This window comes from Tyto alba, unplaced genomic scaffold (assembly GCF_018691265.1).
Source record: "Tyto alba isolate M040663 unplaced genomic scaffold, T.alba_DEE_v4.0 Super-Scaffold_49, whole genome shotgun sequence".
NCBI classification, from domain to species: Eukaryota; Metazoa; Chordata; class Aves; order Strigiformes; family Tytonidae; genus Tyto; species Tyto alba.
Window position 1 is genome coordinate 196,256 of NW_024881325.1, and position 16,278 is coordinate 212,533.

General features: G+C 40.3%; 1 protein-coding gene across 1 annotated transcript in view; it reads left to right on the forward strand.

Annotated features, from left to right (window-relative positions):
* Nucleotides 1-778: 778 nt before the first annotated feature.
* ATP2B2 (ATPase plasma membrane Ca2+ transporting 2) overlaps nt 779-16,278 on the forward strand; it is a 430,835-nt gene continuing 415,335 nt past the window's right edge. The window contains exon 1 of the mRNA XM_032995794.2: nt 779-1,017. The gene's annotated coding sequence lies outside the window, so the exon portion shown is untranslated. The remainder of the gene's footprint in view (nt 1,018-16,278) is intronic.

Genomic DNA, 16,278 nt, shown 5'->3' on the forward strand with positions numbered 1-16,278 from the left:
AATACACAACGTTACGTACTCTGGCAATGTTTTGAAGATGCCACCCTCTTTTTGGCAATGTTGTGAGGAAAAGTAGTATCTTCAAATCTACATTGCGGGGTTTTTGTTTGGGGTTTCTTTTGACAAATACTCGAGTGTTAGCTCCTCAGTCTATGTAATGGACATCATCTGTACATCGTACTTCCTTCCGAAAGTGGAAGTATACATATATTTTTCCAAAGGTCCTGTGTCCCAGGGTGGTACTCTCCATCTCCCAGAATCAAGGTCAGGGCCTTCCCCTTGTGATTTTTTTTTTTTTTTTTGAGAATTCTGACTTAAAAACGGTGAGTATTAAGAAACAAAACCCAAAAAGGTGGTGGTGGTGGTAAACCTTTGCTACTGACAGACGCGATTAAATCCTCCCTCGCTGCGGCCGGGTCAGAGCCACCCTCACCTGCCGGCGCTTCCCGCCACTGCCCGACATCTTGGGAGAGCGACAGGCAAATTTCAGCGCCGTAACTTGAACAGTACGGAACGGGGGGTGTCCCCCCGCCCCCTCAGGACGCCCCTTCTCCGGCCGCTGACCCGGCCGGGGCCCGGCCCTCCTCCGCGGGGCTGTGGGCCCTGAGCGGGGTGCCCCGGGCGGGAAGCCGGGGCCGAGGCGCGGAGGGACCCCCCCACCACCTCCGCGGCGCTGCGCGCTCCCCGGAGCCCCGGCGGAGCTGGGCGCGGCGCCGGCCTCTCTCCGCTGAGGGGAGCCCCAGCCCTGCCGGGGGAGGCGAGGCGAGGCGAGGCGAGGCGAGGCTCCGCTGGGGCCGGCACCTCGGCGGGGAGGGGAGAGGCGCTACCCCCCCGCCCAGGGCTTCCCCGCTCGCCGCGGCCCCGCGAAGTCTGACGGAGCGCCGCCGCCCACCGCAGCGCAGCGGCCCGGCGCAGGAGGGAGGCGCCGTGCGCGGCCCGACTCCCCCGGGCGCCGCCGCTGAGGGGACAGCGGCCGCCTGCGCGCTCCCGGCGGCTCCGCTCCGCTCGCCGGCTCAGGTAGGAGCGGGAGCCCGGCGCGGCCCGGCTCCGCCGGCGCGGGGTGGGCGGCTGTGGGGAGCGGCGACCCCCGCGGGCTGCCCCGCGGCGAGGTGTGACCTTGAGGCGCGGGGGGCGGCGGGGGAGCGCCCGCCGGGGCCGAGCCCGCCCCGGAGGGGGGTACCGGGAGCAGCGGGATGCGGCTGGAGGATGTTTTGGGGCGGTGAATGGAGGCGGTTGCTCCGCGGGACGGGAGGGCTGAGTAGCTGCAGCGGCGGGAAAACCGCCCTCGCACAGCCCTTCGGTCTCGGTCCGTTTCAAGCCCTGCGGTTTGGTTAATGACGGGGGCAGGAGCGCGCGGGAGGCGGCGGCGGCCGCGCTCTGCCCGGCCCGGGCAGCCCCGGGGCTGGGAGCTGGGTGGCGGCGGCGAAGCCCCGCGCTGGCGGCCGCCGGGAGCCCGGGCGACCCCGGGGACGGGCTCTGGGCTCCCAAGTTTCCGAAGGTGACGCTCTTCTTAGAAATAACTATTTGAGAGAGCTAGAAGGAGGTTCATGCCCCTCAGTGCTGCTCCCTCGGCTGGCGTGTGTGAGCTGATGGAAGGAGAAGCCCCTCGGGAGCGCCGTCGCCACCGTGTCCGCGGGCGGGGAAACTCGCCCCGCTCCTGCGCCTTCAGCTGAGCTCTGGTACGGCGGGGCTGGGGCTTTTTTTCTTTTCTATTTTTTTTTTTTTTACCCCACTGGGGGATTTAAATGTGTTTTACAACCAGTAGTTTTGAAAGCCTCGCAGTACTCAGGTGAGGTGTTAAGAGCACGGTCAGAGCCCCAGAAAGGCTGCGGCGGGAGGAGATAACTTTCCGTAGGTGACGCCGCAAACCACCCGCCCAAGGCGGCTGCTGGAGTCCCCCTCGCCACCACCCTTGCACAGAGGTCGTCAGGATGTGCGTTCCTATTGTCACTGACCATAATGGAGTATTTCTCCAAAATTTTGACCTGGAGGCTGTACTAGAAATGTGAAAGAAGAAACACTGTCTTCCGCTATATACCTTTGAAAGGCCTGTTGTATTGTAGGTGGTGGAAACCTCTCTTTTACTTCATTAAACTGTCAAAAAGTTTACTTCTTTCCGTATATCTCTTGCTGATCGCCTTTGCTTGTATTTTTTTCTTACTTATTGTTGCGTTGTTTTATCACATTACACAAACACAACTTAATCCTGTGCTAATACTTTCTTTACTTTCTTTTTATTTAAAGTGTATTTTGTGGTAAAGTGATATTTGAGAAGCATGGATACCAAGATAAGGTGCTGAGAAGACAGACAAGCTGAAAGCAGTGGTGTAGAGTAGGACTTCACTGCTGCTGAAGTAAACTAAAATGTGAGTTTATAAACAGTGTGAAAGTTGACACTGCTGTAACTCAACTCCCAAGCAGTAAAAAGAAATCTTTTAAAGAATACGGGTATATTGCTGGTAGATACTGCAAGCCCTTAGTTACGTAAGCAGTTCTTTGAAACTGAGTGGGACTGCATGCATATAGTCATGTTCACAAGTAACACCTCTTTTCTCATCCTGTCCACTCACCTACACGTGACTAATTTTCACGTGGTGACTCAAATAGAACTCAGCATTTTCATGACACTTATGTGAAGAAGTGGTTGCTTGTCTATGTCTGTGTATCTTGCTGATAAACTAGTTCACTATTCATTTTAATGACTTTATCGTCTAATGTTGAGCTCTATCTTCAAAGTGAGCATTGTTAGAAGTTCTTCCTAAAGCAAAAGAATATTTTTTAAAAGTTCAGTTTAGTGTCAATATTAGCATTTTCATTTTAGCATTAAATGGCATGTATGCAGGGTATTATGTTACCTTTAATTTGTATTTGATATCGTTACCAATACGGTCCTTTGTTCACGTGCTGTAAATTCAGGACCACAACCTCTTGATTACCAAGGCTATTGAATGAGATACTGATCCAAATTTCTGACACGTCTCTATACAGACCATATCTTTTAACCATTCCATTGTCTATTTCCTGATTATGCTAAGTAAATTTTTATTGGTTTTGACAAGTTCCATGGGGAGATGATGGCTATACTTACATGGTGTCCTGTAATGCTGTCACCTCAATAGGATTAATTTGGGGGGAGTGCAAGGAGGAGAGTGAATGGACCACTGTAATAGCCAGTGGGCTTGGTTTGGTTTTCCTCAAACAGGGGTTTGGTGTCAGTTGAGGTGCCTCAGGGTACCCCTCCTGGCCTTTTGCACAGCTTCAGAGAGCTGCGAGTCTCCACTGTGTCCCGTGTCACGTATCAAACACAGTAGCAGGGCACCTCAGATGGCATTAGCTACCTCTTGGTAGATAGCAGAGTCAAACCTGGTGCATTTATCTGCTTCCTTATCTTTTGCTGGCTAAGAATAAAGCGCTGCAAGTCACTTACCATGGTAACTTTAGTGATGTGACTAGAAAGTAGGACTATTTGTCTGAATATAGATAATCCTCAAGGTGCTAGCTTAGAGTTTACCTACATCACCAAACCTGCATATTCTGGTTATTTGTCCAAAATTTATAATAGGCAGTTTGAAGTGTGGTTGAAGTGAGGTGAAAAAGAAAGTTCTGATACTCAAAATATCCTAAAACTTGTATTGTAACTTCAGTCTAGGTGCAGGATGATGAATGCAGTTGGGAAAAAAAATCTCTCTTGACCATGAGGAAAAAGCAGAGTAATTGTACAAGGGTTAAGTGATTTGTTTAGTGACAGTCTGTCGGGAGGTGATAGTGGAATAAATAATTGGGAACAGGACGAATGTTTACATTTAAACAAAATTGTGTGAAAACTTTTAAATCTGCTGAAATCCTTAAACATTTGAACAAAGTTCAAACTTCTGTGAAGCTTACCATTGGAATGTGTGTGTCAGATATACTTAAGAATTCTCTTTAAAAACAAAGCTTTGCGTATAATGTAAATCTACTGTGCAGTAAATGTTTACAATTCACAAAGTTCAAATTGGCACTTAAGTTGTCCTTTGAAAGAAAAAAATATGTAAAAACTAAGAAAGTAAAGATAAGTATAAATGCAGATAATTTATTTTAAGAATAGAAGTGGTAAATGCAAAAGGATAAAGTAGTTTTAATTATCCAAAAAGAAAAAAATCTAAAATCTTTGAGAAAGAAAAAGCAAGCATGGACAAATAGTATTTACATGTAATAGGATAAGAGATGTAACAGTAATGTATGTCATAATGGCAGAGATACACATTGGTCTCATTCATGCTACAAAGCTATCAGTTAAATCAGAAAGGCTTATTTTTTGCCAGAGCCTACTTCGAAAAAAGTTTCATCTTCCATAAATGGAGTTATTTAGTAGTGAAATATCTCAGACTTCCATTTTATAGGTGTGACCAAATCTTTCACGTTGATCTAATCTAGCATATCCTAAAAGTGATGTGTTAACTGGCACTTCCCTGGGTCACCCCATACGCATCAGCATGGACTTGGATCTAAGGTCAGTATGTAAAAGGCCTTGTTTTCACATATTTTGAACCTTATGTTCAGAATTCTTGAGTATTTTGTAACATATAAATAAAATAGCTGGTGTGCTGCAGGGACGCCCTCCACACGCTGGAATGTAAACCAAAAAGGCTTTAAATGTTTCTTGGAGGCAGAAGTTGCTACATATTTAACAGGTATGGTAGGAAGTGTGTTTTGGAGGGTTTGTTGCATACTGCTAAGTGTGCAGAAAAAGACAATTTCTGAAGAGCTTGAGTTTCTTCAGTCTGAATGCTCAGGTCAGTGCCCTCAGAGCCTCAATGGCAATTCTCTTGTGGAAGCTTATTTATCTGGTTTCAGCTATTTCTCCCCCCTGATCTAAAGGCCTCACGTTGCTGGCTGATTTTACAATCTTCCCATCACTCCTTTTTCAAGGCTCTACATCCCAAGAACTGCCCAACTTCCAGAAGTTGCCGTATTTGGAGTGCCGCATACTTGTGGAGGCAATGTTGTGGTGAAATTTCAGAATGCCTGTGAAAGAGCAGCAACAGTGATATTGTGTACTGGGTGGTACAGTTGTCATAATACAAGAATCTTTGTTTGCACAAGGAATGTATTCATTATATAGTGAAACACCTTTAAAAAGTAATAGTACTGGGTTTTTCTGAACCAAAACTGCTTGCTTTCATTGGTACTTCTCATGGAGGAGGTACTTTGTCCTGCCTGCATGTAGCAGTCTGATTATGTATGCACTGTATGTATATATGGAAACCATCACATGGGTTTGCAAATTCATCAAGGAATGATATATTTCAATTGTTGAAGGGACAGGATTTGGAGCTGCAAGACTGAGTCACATTTCCCTCTCACACCTACCAAGCTTCGCAGCAGTTTGATCTTGGATGTGCATTTCAGGTTTTGAAAATCTTTGTGCAGTATGAAGCCCAGAATACTGAAAATGCCTCTATTCAGCATTTTTATTTCTGTGATCAATAAATCATTAATTCCGTAGTGTTCAGGGAATTACCTTTAGCCTAATTTATTTATTAAGATGCATAAAGTAACTTATATTTGACTTCATGAGAAGTATGTCTAATATAAAATCGTCCAGCAGGGATGAAGGTTGCTTAAAAATTTTGCAGCTGCTGATGTCCACTCCATATTACATGCATCTCTTGTTAAAATGCTTTGGGTTTCAGGAGCTCTCTGATGAACAGGGACTTTTGGTGGTCAACAGTGAGCCTAACACCTAGAATATTCCTTTTGGTACCATTATGAACATGAGATACTTTCCAAGCCTCTGGATAGCTTTACTGTGCAAAAGTCACAGTGTCACCCTGAATGTATTTGCTGTCTTGCTTATTGCACAGCAATTCTTCATCAGTGGAAGTTATTCCCACTAATGGGAAGTCTTCCATCATGGAAGGTGTGATTGCATTCAGCTCAACATACAAAATAGACCCACATATTAGACTACCCAGCATTTCAGTCTTTGTGATGCAGGTATTTTCTTGGTATTTTAAAACTTTTTGTAATATTGTTATTATTTAAACAGGCTAATAATGTGTAAGATGATTGAAATAGTAGGAATTTTGTTTTCGGGGAATGTTCTCTGTAACCAAAACTGGAAACTCCCAATAGGTTGATGGCTTCCCATAAACTATTTTTATAGGCAGCTCAAAATGGTTTTAAGCAGCAGCATTAAATGAGGAGATTTACTATAATCAAGAGCAGAACAAGATTCTTTGCTATCATCAGGTTTCTTAGTGATTCTGTTGGTAGCAGCTGCTGAAGCTTAAGGTAAATTAACTTTGTTCCAGAAAAGTTAAGATTTTTATTCTTTGTCATTTGAGGAAATTGATCTGTGATTTTTTTGGGTGCTGTCCTACTCTCACAATAAAAGCAAAACGCTAGTTTTGAGAATAACTTACGCAAGAAAAACTAGTTGGTGGCAATATTAGGTGTATATAGAAGTGCTTTGCTGTCTTGAACTTGTACTCTTAAATTCAAATGCAGTTTTAATCCATTGCTTTATTCTACAGAATTTACATGTTCACCAGCATTTTTCTAATGTGTGGGGGTATTTTATTAGCTTTAAATCTGTATTTGTGGACTAAAAAGAAAGACTGGCACAAGTTGTGGCCTATAAATAGTAGAAAGTAATGACATGAAGACAAAAAGTCAAAATATTATCTGGAAAAGATCTATTCCATCTTACTGGGTTTTTCTTAATTACAGTAAGTACCAAATGTCCAAAAGCCTTGACAAAAACTAGGCCTATTTTTGGTTAAAGGTGCAAATGACACAAGAAGCATTCTGGAAGAGGTAGAATGATTCTTCTTGAAAGGTTAAATACTCTGAAAAATTAATGTGTTATACACTGTAGCCCTGCTGATTCTGTGTCAAGTGCTAAAGAATTTGAGAGCAGTAGGAACAAGAAAATGCCATTATGGTATGTGAGGTTTGGTGTTAATCGGTTTGTTTCTTCCAGAAGATACAGTATTATGTTGCTTTTTGTGTGACCCAACAGTGTTCCCATCATATTTTTTCTTGGCACTGGTAACGTTTATTGCTCCCTAGCTAAATAAGATGACAAGACAGAGTTGCATTTACTGTGAATTTTCTTGTGTTTTTTTTTTTCCTTTTTTTTGAGTCAGGTTTTGCAAGTTTCTGGACAGTAGAGAAAAATGGAAAGGTTACTTTATGTGTGGCACTCTTGTTATGCATCCTGGCATGACATATGCCTTTTTTAAAAATACCGTTACACTATTTGTTAGTTATAGACTACAATGGCTTCCAGATCCTTTCCAGCAGCATTCAGCTTATTTCTATTTCGTATTTTTGCTTGATTTCTAGATTTGCAATTGCTCTGCCTACAGTTTACTTTTCAACAAGTTCTTTGATATATTAGATTTGATTTTGAATTTTGATCTTGTCCGCATGTGGACTGAAGGCGGTATGAACCCTCCCTGCTTACTTCACATTTTTCGCTACTGAAATTTGTTAATGTATACAGTCAGCTGTAAGATGTATTCTTGCACTGTGCTACATCAAATTGCATTCCATTGACAGTGAATTTTAGTAATCACTTTTAAAGTGTGTGGCGGTTTATTTGTTTGTTTATTAAGAAACTGTGCACCCACTAAGCTGCAATTTCATCTGTCCCCTGCTAAGCTGTGATTTCATATCGGTCCTTACTGTCCCATGAAAACAGAATGTTGGGCAGTTACCCAAAGCCTTACTGCAGCCAGTATAAATTGCCTGTTACTGGGTTTTTCTTCTTTAGTAGGCTGGTTGCAGTATCAGAAAGGAAATTTCATTGGTTTGATGTTTTGATTATTTTCAGGCACTTCATCCTTCATGGTTCTTATGTGATGATTTAACTTGTTTCAGCATCTTCCTCAGTAGAAAAGGGATGTAGATTGGTTTGCAGTTTCTTGAGTCAGACTTGCTTCTCCCTTTGAAGTTGTGTACTATTTTTGCCTCTCCACAGTCCTCTGGGAACTCTACCCTTCCTTCGTGCATTATTGAATATAATAGCTAATGTTTGGGGATGGCTTTAGGTAATTCCTTAAGTACTCTGCAGTGAACTTCATCGTTCTCTGTCAAATTGAGTATGTCTGGTTTCTTTCGGTATTTTTTAGCCTATTCTTTTTTTTTTTCCTTCAGGCCTGTAGCCTTGGTAAAAATTACTTTAGAAATTTTTTTGCTTTTCATTATCCTTAGGATGGAGACATTAAAAGAATATGAAGGAGGTACTGAATACTTCAGCTTTCTCTTAACTGTCTGTTATTTTCTCTCCTTTTCCATTAAATCCTAGAACCTCTGCTTATCTTTGTCCCTCACTTACTTCTGCTGTATTTATAGATCCTTTTCCTATTGCCTTTTCATGTCCCTCATTAGTTGTTGATCCTTTTGTGGGTTGACTCATCTGGATCTTACCTGAGACGTTTGTGCCTTTCTTTTCTACTTGTTCTTTGTTAAATGTTCTTGTTTCACCTTTTGTACAATCTCTTTTGATAGTCAAAGCCCTTAAAGACTCTGGATGTAACAGTAATAGTCTTTTACAATGCTTCCTATATTCCCTCTGCACTGAGATAATCTGTCTCGCTATTTTATATAGGCTTTGTTGATAACTATCAGTTCTTCTGCACTCCTTGATCATCTCTTCAAGAGATGTTACAAATCATTTGGCTGAGTTTGCTGAAGTTGCTGCCCTGAATCCCACTTCTTTTTTTTTGTGCTTTTTTCACATCTTCCTTTCAGTATGTTAGTGAATTCTCTTGACTTGTGATAATGCTTACCTGGAACGTATTGCTGCCTTTTCAGTCTCAGCCAGAATAAAATACATCTACAGCATTAGTAATGTCTTTTGTGTTTGTAACTTTATTTTAGCACAGCTCCACCTTCATAATATACTATTTTTCCTTCACAAGGGAGCAGCATGAAAAGATTAAAATAAATGAATGGATTTGATGGCTAGGGCATGAGATGGGGGAACTAACTGTTTTTACTTGCTTTGTTAGGGGACATTTTCTGCCTCCATACAAGTTGCTTGCCTTTGTTGGGCTGTTGTTTCAGATTAATAATTAAACTGCTATAGTATGCACCTAACCTGCATGTTTCAAGGGTTAATGCATCACTACTTGTAAAGTTACTGAGAATTTTGGACAGAAAATGCTGTTGTAAGTGTAAAACACTCTTTGTATCAGCAAGATATTTCTAATGTTATTCAAAAAGAGTATTAAACCCACTTACTTAAATAGAAGTGTGGTAGGTTCTACATATACACAACAACCAAGTCTCTCCTCTTTGTGAAAATACCATTTTTTTTGGTGTTCTTCTTGCAGGCACTGTTCTGTGAGCCAGTTCGCACCCAGTAGAAGAACCTGCCTAGAACAGCATACTCCTTCAGTTAAAATTTCATCCTGCTCTAGGGAGGGAATATCACATTTGTAAACTTAGTGCTAAGTGTTGTGTTCTTGTCAAGAGACCATTTCCAAGTAACATTTATGGCCTGACTGTCAAATAAGCTATAGATAACGCAGTAGAAATATTTAATGTGTTAAGGGCAGGCTTTTTTTAAAGGGGAGGGATGGAAGCCAAATGGAATTTTAAGTCGTGTTGGTTTGTCAATGGGATTCATGCATCTATAAGTCGGATGTTTTTGAAAATTGCACTCTAAATTGGTGACTAATAGAGATCTTCCCCTGATAATGGCTTACAAGTTACCATTAATAATTCAACTGAAGATTATTGGAGTCCAAATCAGTACCTATTGAAAACGCTGAAAAGTTTCTCGCATTGCTTTTAGTGGCTTTGGGTTATGTTGTTGGGGTGCTCTGATGAAATAATGTGCTCTTGGGGGGCAGTTTTGCCCCTTGCAATGCAGCTAGGTATCCGGAATTGAAAATCTTGAGTTACAGGAGAAACGGATGATGGAGTTTTCTTTGATGCTGTTTATGCGCGAGTATCTACAAAGATGTGTACGTCCCTGTTCCCCTAGGCGCAGGAGGAATCAGGCAAAGCGAGTGTCTCTCTGCCAGCTTTCCACGGCAGAAGCTGGGTGGTGGATTTCCTTGGGAAGGGAAGTGGGAGGTGGGCCACGCAGGAGCTATTGCTGCGCTGCAGCACGGGCGCTGCATCAAACGCAACAGCAGCAGTGCTCTGCCTTCCCTCCCAGCCTCCCCCCGTCAGCGCACAGGCACGTCCGATGCTGCAGCCTTCGCTGTTACACGCTACTGAGGAGCTGGCTGTTTTCATCATTCCTTCTCTTTCTTTGTCTTTTTCTGCCTGCTTCTCCTCTTTCATTTTTAGCGCTCTCTTTCCATTCTCAAAAAATGTCTAGATCAATCCTTTCCCTTCAAACCATCTGAGTTACCAAACAGTCTTATATTTGATACTGCTTTGGATGGAAACATGCCTTTTATGGCTGTTTTAATAGAGGGATGTCAGTTAAACCTACCAGTTTTATCCAACCAGATTTTCAAGCATCCGAGAAGCACAGCACTGTCTTTGGTTAATCTGTGTGTAAGTATATAACATAGAAGCCCCGTGTATGTATTTGTGGGGGACATAAAATCTAGAAAAGAACAACATCGGATCACTGGTATTGTTAATAAAGCAGATATTTAGAGATTTTTAGGAAGATGTGGAATTTTTTGATATCAATATGTGTCTAAAGAGATTGGTTAATCAAAACAAAGATTTGTGAAAATGTGTTCATTAACTGAAAGATGAGCTGATAGGTCCAGATCCCTCTGCAATGGAGAGAGATATTTTTCTAAATGAAAATACAGAGGTACTGGTGTTGAACTGGAAGTCATTTGGAAGTATTTTTGTCTTCTCACACATCACTCAGTGCCTGTTAGCAGTCTGCCTCTCTGCAGCAGCAATGAGTGTACAGCACTAATGTCTTTTCAAGTCGAATAGAAGCTTCAGACATGACCCTGCCTGATTCTCTCTGTGGAATGGAGTATTGCACACTTAAAGATGCGTGGAGAAGTTGAAATGAACACTTATGGGTACATATTTTAGTGTTCCTATGTGAATGCCTTCTTCAGTGCAGGAGGGGAAACGCTTTTTCACCCTGATGTTGTATATGACTTCTGGCTTCATAACTTTCCTATGATTCAGCCTTTTTTTTTTTTTTTTTCCATATTTCTGTGTCAATATGGTGAAAGAAATATAAGATTGGAGGAGTTTATGATATCCATTCTGATTTTAAACCTATGACTTCTGGAAGAAAATTGTAGCCCTAGAAGCTTTGCTCTGTGAGGTATACAGAAGGAAAAGCCATAGGATGACTGTAAGTGTTGAACAATAAAACCGGAACAAAAAGCTTTCTATAAATAGTAGCATGGTTCCAGTTCAGTGAAGTACTTAAGCATATGCCTAAATCCCTCCTTGTTCAACAGAGCACTTACATGTGCATTTGAATTCTGCTGAAATAAAGCATTATACATCAGGCGTAAGGGCTTTGTTGAATTAGGGGCTGCATCTATGCAGACAGACATGGAGAGAAGGATGGTTTTCTTCATGGGGAAAAAGGGAAGGCTGTAAGCCTTCATGACACAGTATTTTCTGTGAAATTTCTGACATCGTGCGTTGACCATTTAACTTGGAGAACCGTTGGACATTGAAGTATTAGAGAGTAATTGTGTTCTGATATTCCAAAAATTGTGTTCTTTTGTTGTTTGCAAATTGGTCAGACTTAATGATAACTGCTGCCTTTGTAAGAGTAGGACCTGTATTAGCTACTAAAATAAATTTGCAATTTCTTAGTAAAACTAATACAATGAAGATTTTCCTCATGACATCGGTGAAGCAGCCTGTACTCAGGAATTCAAAGCATGGGCTTCTTGATCCAGGTACCCTCGTTAGCACTCTGTCAGGGACTTTTCAAATATGTGCAAAACCCATTTTGGTTCTCAATTTTTGAGTGTGTGTATAAGACCTCTTACAAAGGCTTATTTTCTCAGAAAATATTTAGCACCTATTTTATTAAAATGAAATCTAGTTAACCATTTCAATTTTTCAAAGTATTAGTAACTTTTGTAACTATTTTACGGGGATCCTAGTATTGACAGCTATTTTTAGTCATCTTGTCTCTCAAGAGGCTCCACATAATGTTACCAGTGGTTGTGGTGGTTGGCTGGATTGATCAGAAGTTTATACTTAAAAAGTTTGTCTCGATCAGGCTAAAATAATGAAAATACAACGCATCCTGCTTTTTTTGTAACATAGCCCTATACAGTTAACCAGACAATTTTCTCATTTGCAGGAGTATGGAGGTTATAAAACTGGTATTTCCACTGGGATGGAAACTTCAGTGTGTTACTCCCCTGTCAGGGATTCTGAGGTAGACTTGGATCTTGAGAAACCTGCCTCAAGACCTTGCTCTGATTGACAGCACAGCTTTCACATCTCAGATCACTCAAAATTAATCAGAACTAGGATTCCCCAATCAGTGTATTAGTTATAAGAGTCACCTTCACAGCTAGGATCCTTTTTTTATTTTTTCTTTCCAATGGAAATCTCAGTGAAGTAGGTAAGTGGTGAATAGTTGGACTTTTGAAAAAAAGCGAAGTTTTGAACAAAAAATTTCTGATGTTTTAATGAAACAGAATTGCCATGGTGATTTGGCGGACATATGTATATAGTAAGTAGATCTAGAAGACCACTTACAAAAATAATCTTTGAAGTACTGAGACTCTTTAAAAGAAGTCTGTACAGCCCTAGTTGTAGTTAGTGCTAACTGTCTGTCCATCATCGTGCTAGAGCACGCTGCCTTGGCTTTGTTCACTGTTTTTCTGTTGAGCAAATCTGTATATCTACTTTGTGTGTGTGTATTAAGTCCTTATCATGAAAGGCACACTAAAAGACTGGTTAATTCAAATGTTATACATTTGAGCTGATTGAAGAAATTCTAATCTGGATCTTTACATAGGAAGTTATAAAGGAGTTTCATAATTTAAACCAGATCAAGGCTATAAAGTTGTAATATGCTCATATAAATCTCCCCAGTGTAATGAAGTTGAAATATTTAAATTGTATAATTAAAAACACCCTCTGTAAATATTTGAGTGAAAATCCCTTGATGCTTTACATTGTATTTGATTAGAACAGATATAGCTTTGAAGAAGTGACAATTTGATTGGATTCAAAGGTCAACTGTTACGAATCATGGCTAATGTCATAATGGTCTCTTACTTTGTGTGTTGGTATTTGGCCCTTTAAGTTACACAAAATGATGTTTATCTGTTCTGAATTTCATACTGAGTGAATGGCAGTTTCAGTAGCAAGGATCAAAATATCTTTCAGAAACAAGATCAGAATAGAAAAATCAGTCTGTAGAATGACATATAATTTCTGTTAAAATTAATGAAGTTATACTAGGTGATGTAATAAGCAGGTGGGTAGGTAAGAAAACAGTGAGCTGGTGGTTGTGAAATATTCAGACTGAGTGATTTCCAATAGGATATTGCTGTGGGAATGACAGATCAGACTGGAAGTAAACTGATGAAGTATTTGATGGTCTGATGTTGAAATGTACATGTAAGGAAGCAAGCCAGTTTTGCAAAGTATAAGGCTCCATCAAACTTTCTCTTCCAAGCACAGAAAATAGGTTCAGCGTTTTTAATGAAATGTTCAGGAGCTGTTTTGTCAAGGTATGATGGCAAATAAATTCTTTAATTATTTAGTCCGGTGATGGGCCAGAGGCGTTTAAATCTTGTTTCCAGGAGAAGGAAAAATATTTTAAAGCTGTATATCAGGTACCACTACTCATTTTAATTACCAATATCTTACAAATTTTGATTAATAAAAAAATTCCAAGAAACTGAAACACCTTCTATTCCTAATAGAAAAAAATAAATTTTTCAGAGATAGGATTTGGTACGTGTTAGAGGATATTGTGAGTAAAGTTGAACAAAATGATTATGAAATATTTTTGTTAACTACATCAAGGAAAAGGTGGTAGGGAAGCATGAATGGTCGTTATTCCCCTTGCAGTCTCTTCTGTGCATTTCTCTGCCGAGAGCTTTCAACAGATTTTTGACCTAAGCGGGGCTTCATCAGCTGGATACATTCTCCTCTCTCCCTTCCTCCACCTCCTTGGGAAATTGAAATCAAATTGCATTGTGCAGCAGATTAGTAGTGGGTTGAGTAATCAACTTGCAGAGGCAGTGGTGACCTGGAAGCTTGGTTGGAAGTTCCCCTCCTCCCCCCAGTCCAGCACTGTGTTTTTTCCTAGATGCTTCCTTTCTGTTTGAGATGACCGACAAGGGAATGTGGAAGCGTATGCATAGGAATATGAGAGTAAGATTGTAATAAGGGAGGAAAAAATGTATCTGTCTACTCAGAGCAATTTGTATTCTCATTCCAAATTCTTCCTGAAGGTGGAAGGCAGTTGTCCTTCAGCTGTGTCCATGTGTCAGCTACTGTGTCTGTGGTGGTCTTATGCTTTAACAGGAGGGGGTTGATGGCATCTTTTCGTGTTCACCTCTCTCATTCTTACGCAGCAGGATTGTAGATGTTCAAAGGTATGGTAACAGTGGTCAAAATATCTTTGTTCTGGGAAACTCAGGATATTTTAAAGTTTTTTTTTTTTATATATATTTTTCTTTTTTTTTTTTTTTTTTTTTTTCCAGTCTGTTATCCAAGAATTTTTTTAGCACTTTGAGGGTTGGTAGGAATTGAAGTTCTTCACAAATTAGTCAAGCTATGGTGGTAACCTTTGCTGTATTCATAGAAACAACAAAATGTTATTTATTATTTATATGAATAGCTGTTTGAGAACATTATAAGGTAAAGGCTTATATTTAAATACAACATACATTAAAAATATACTTCAAATGATACTTATTAATATACCTAATAATATCTCAGCTTCCTGAGGGTCAAATAACTTCTCATGTATGTAGAACTAGGAATTACAAGGAACTTTGGTGAAGTGCTTCATATCTGTAAATATTTGTGAAACCCTGCCCAACTATAAATAGTAAGGAAGGCTGCAGGCTGAAGATTTGATCTCAGAAGACACCAGTTTCAGTGAGGATGGTGCTAGATTTCTGTAGCAAGTAGGGCACCAAAGGGGTATGCTTTTTATACATGAGTATTTGGCTGTGATGATAGAGACAGATTATTAAATTAATTAATTTAATTTTCTGTTTCTGGCATAAGTTTTTCTGTGCATCATCTCCACGGTGTTTGATTGTTTCCTTACAAGTTGTGGTTCTTGGAGTCAGATAATACTGCAAAAACAACCTTTTGTTTCTTTTTTGACTCTCCTTTAAAAAAAAAAAAAAAGACAGCCTTCATAATTATGCAGAAAAAAATAAAAAGTGCCCCAAATGTTACTTTATAAAGAAGAAAACCACCAATTTTTCTTTTGCCTACTTCCTAAGTTTTAGAAGGACTGACCTGATTAGGATTTTTTCAATTTCTTGCTAATAATGTCTACAAGATAATTCTGGGACTGCTTTGGAAGCCAGTTCTCTGCTACAGTAGTCAGCATTAATACAGATGCATGAAATTCCTAGTGTGTAACATTGCCCTTTTAATGTTCAATTGAAAGTGTAAAATAGCATTTAAACTCACTGGGGCACGAAGTGCATATAAAGTGGAGTGTCCAGTTGCCAGCAGGTTTACAGACACAGAATCACTTAATGAACTTGAGAAAAGCGGCTGAAAATGAAGAAAGTACATATTAAGTTTAAACCTTGATATGCTCCGTGGTACCATTTTACTAGAACAGATTACAGAAATCAAGTAGTAGCATTCAGCATTTTTCAGTACTTTTTTTTTTTTTTTTTCTTCTCCAAGCGCTCTTTACTCTAGAAATTAAATCCAAGTTCTGTTAGGTAAGTTCAGACTTAATATCAAGGCACCATGAATAAGGCATTCATATCAACTATGTTATATGGAATTCCAGTGTAGTTATGGTGACTAGAAACTGGTGTTATAATAAATCCTCCAAAAAAGAATTCTAATTGTAGACTTAAACTTCAAGGAGATTCACCTTTGCTAGTAGGCTAATTTTTTTAAATACGCAAAAGACTGTTTAAGGAACAGTAAAGCAATAAAATTAGGTAGTCTCAGATTAGGATATTCTATAATCTGTATTTTCTGGGCAGCCTCAAGAGTGAAGGAGATGCCGTGTGGACTAGTTTTTCAGCACAGTGTGTCTGACTTGTGTGTGTTTTCTTGTGCTACAAATACGAGATATATCTCTACAGACAGCAGAGTTCAGTGTATTGTGTGTGTTTTCACTGTGAAAAATTTCAGGGGTAATGACTGTGT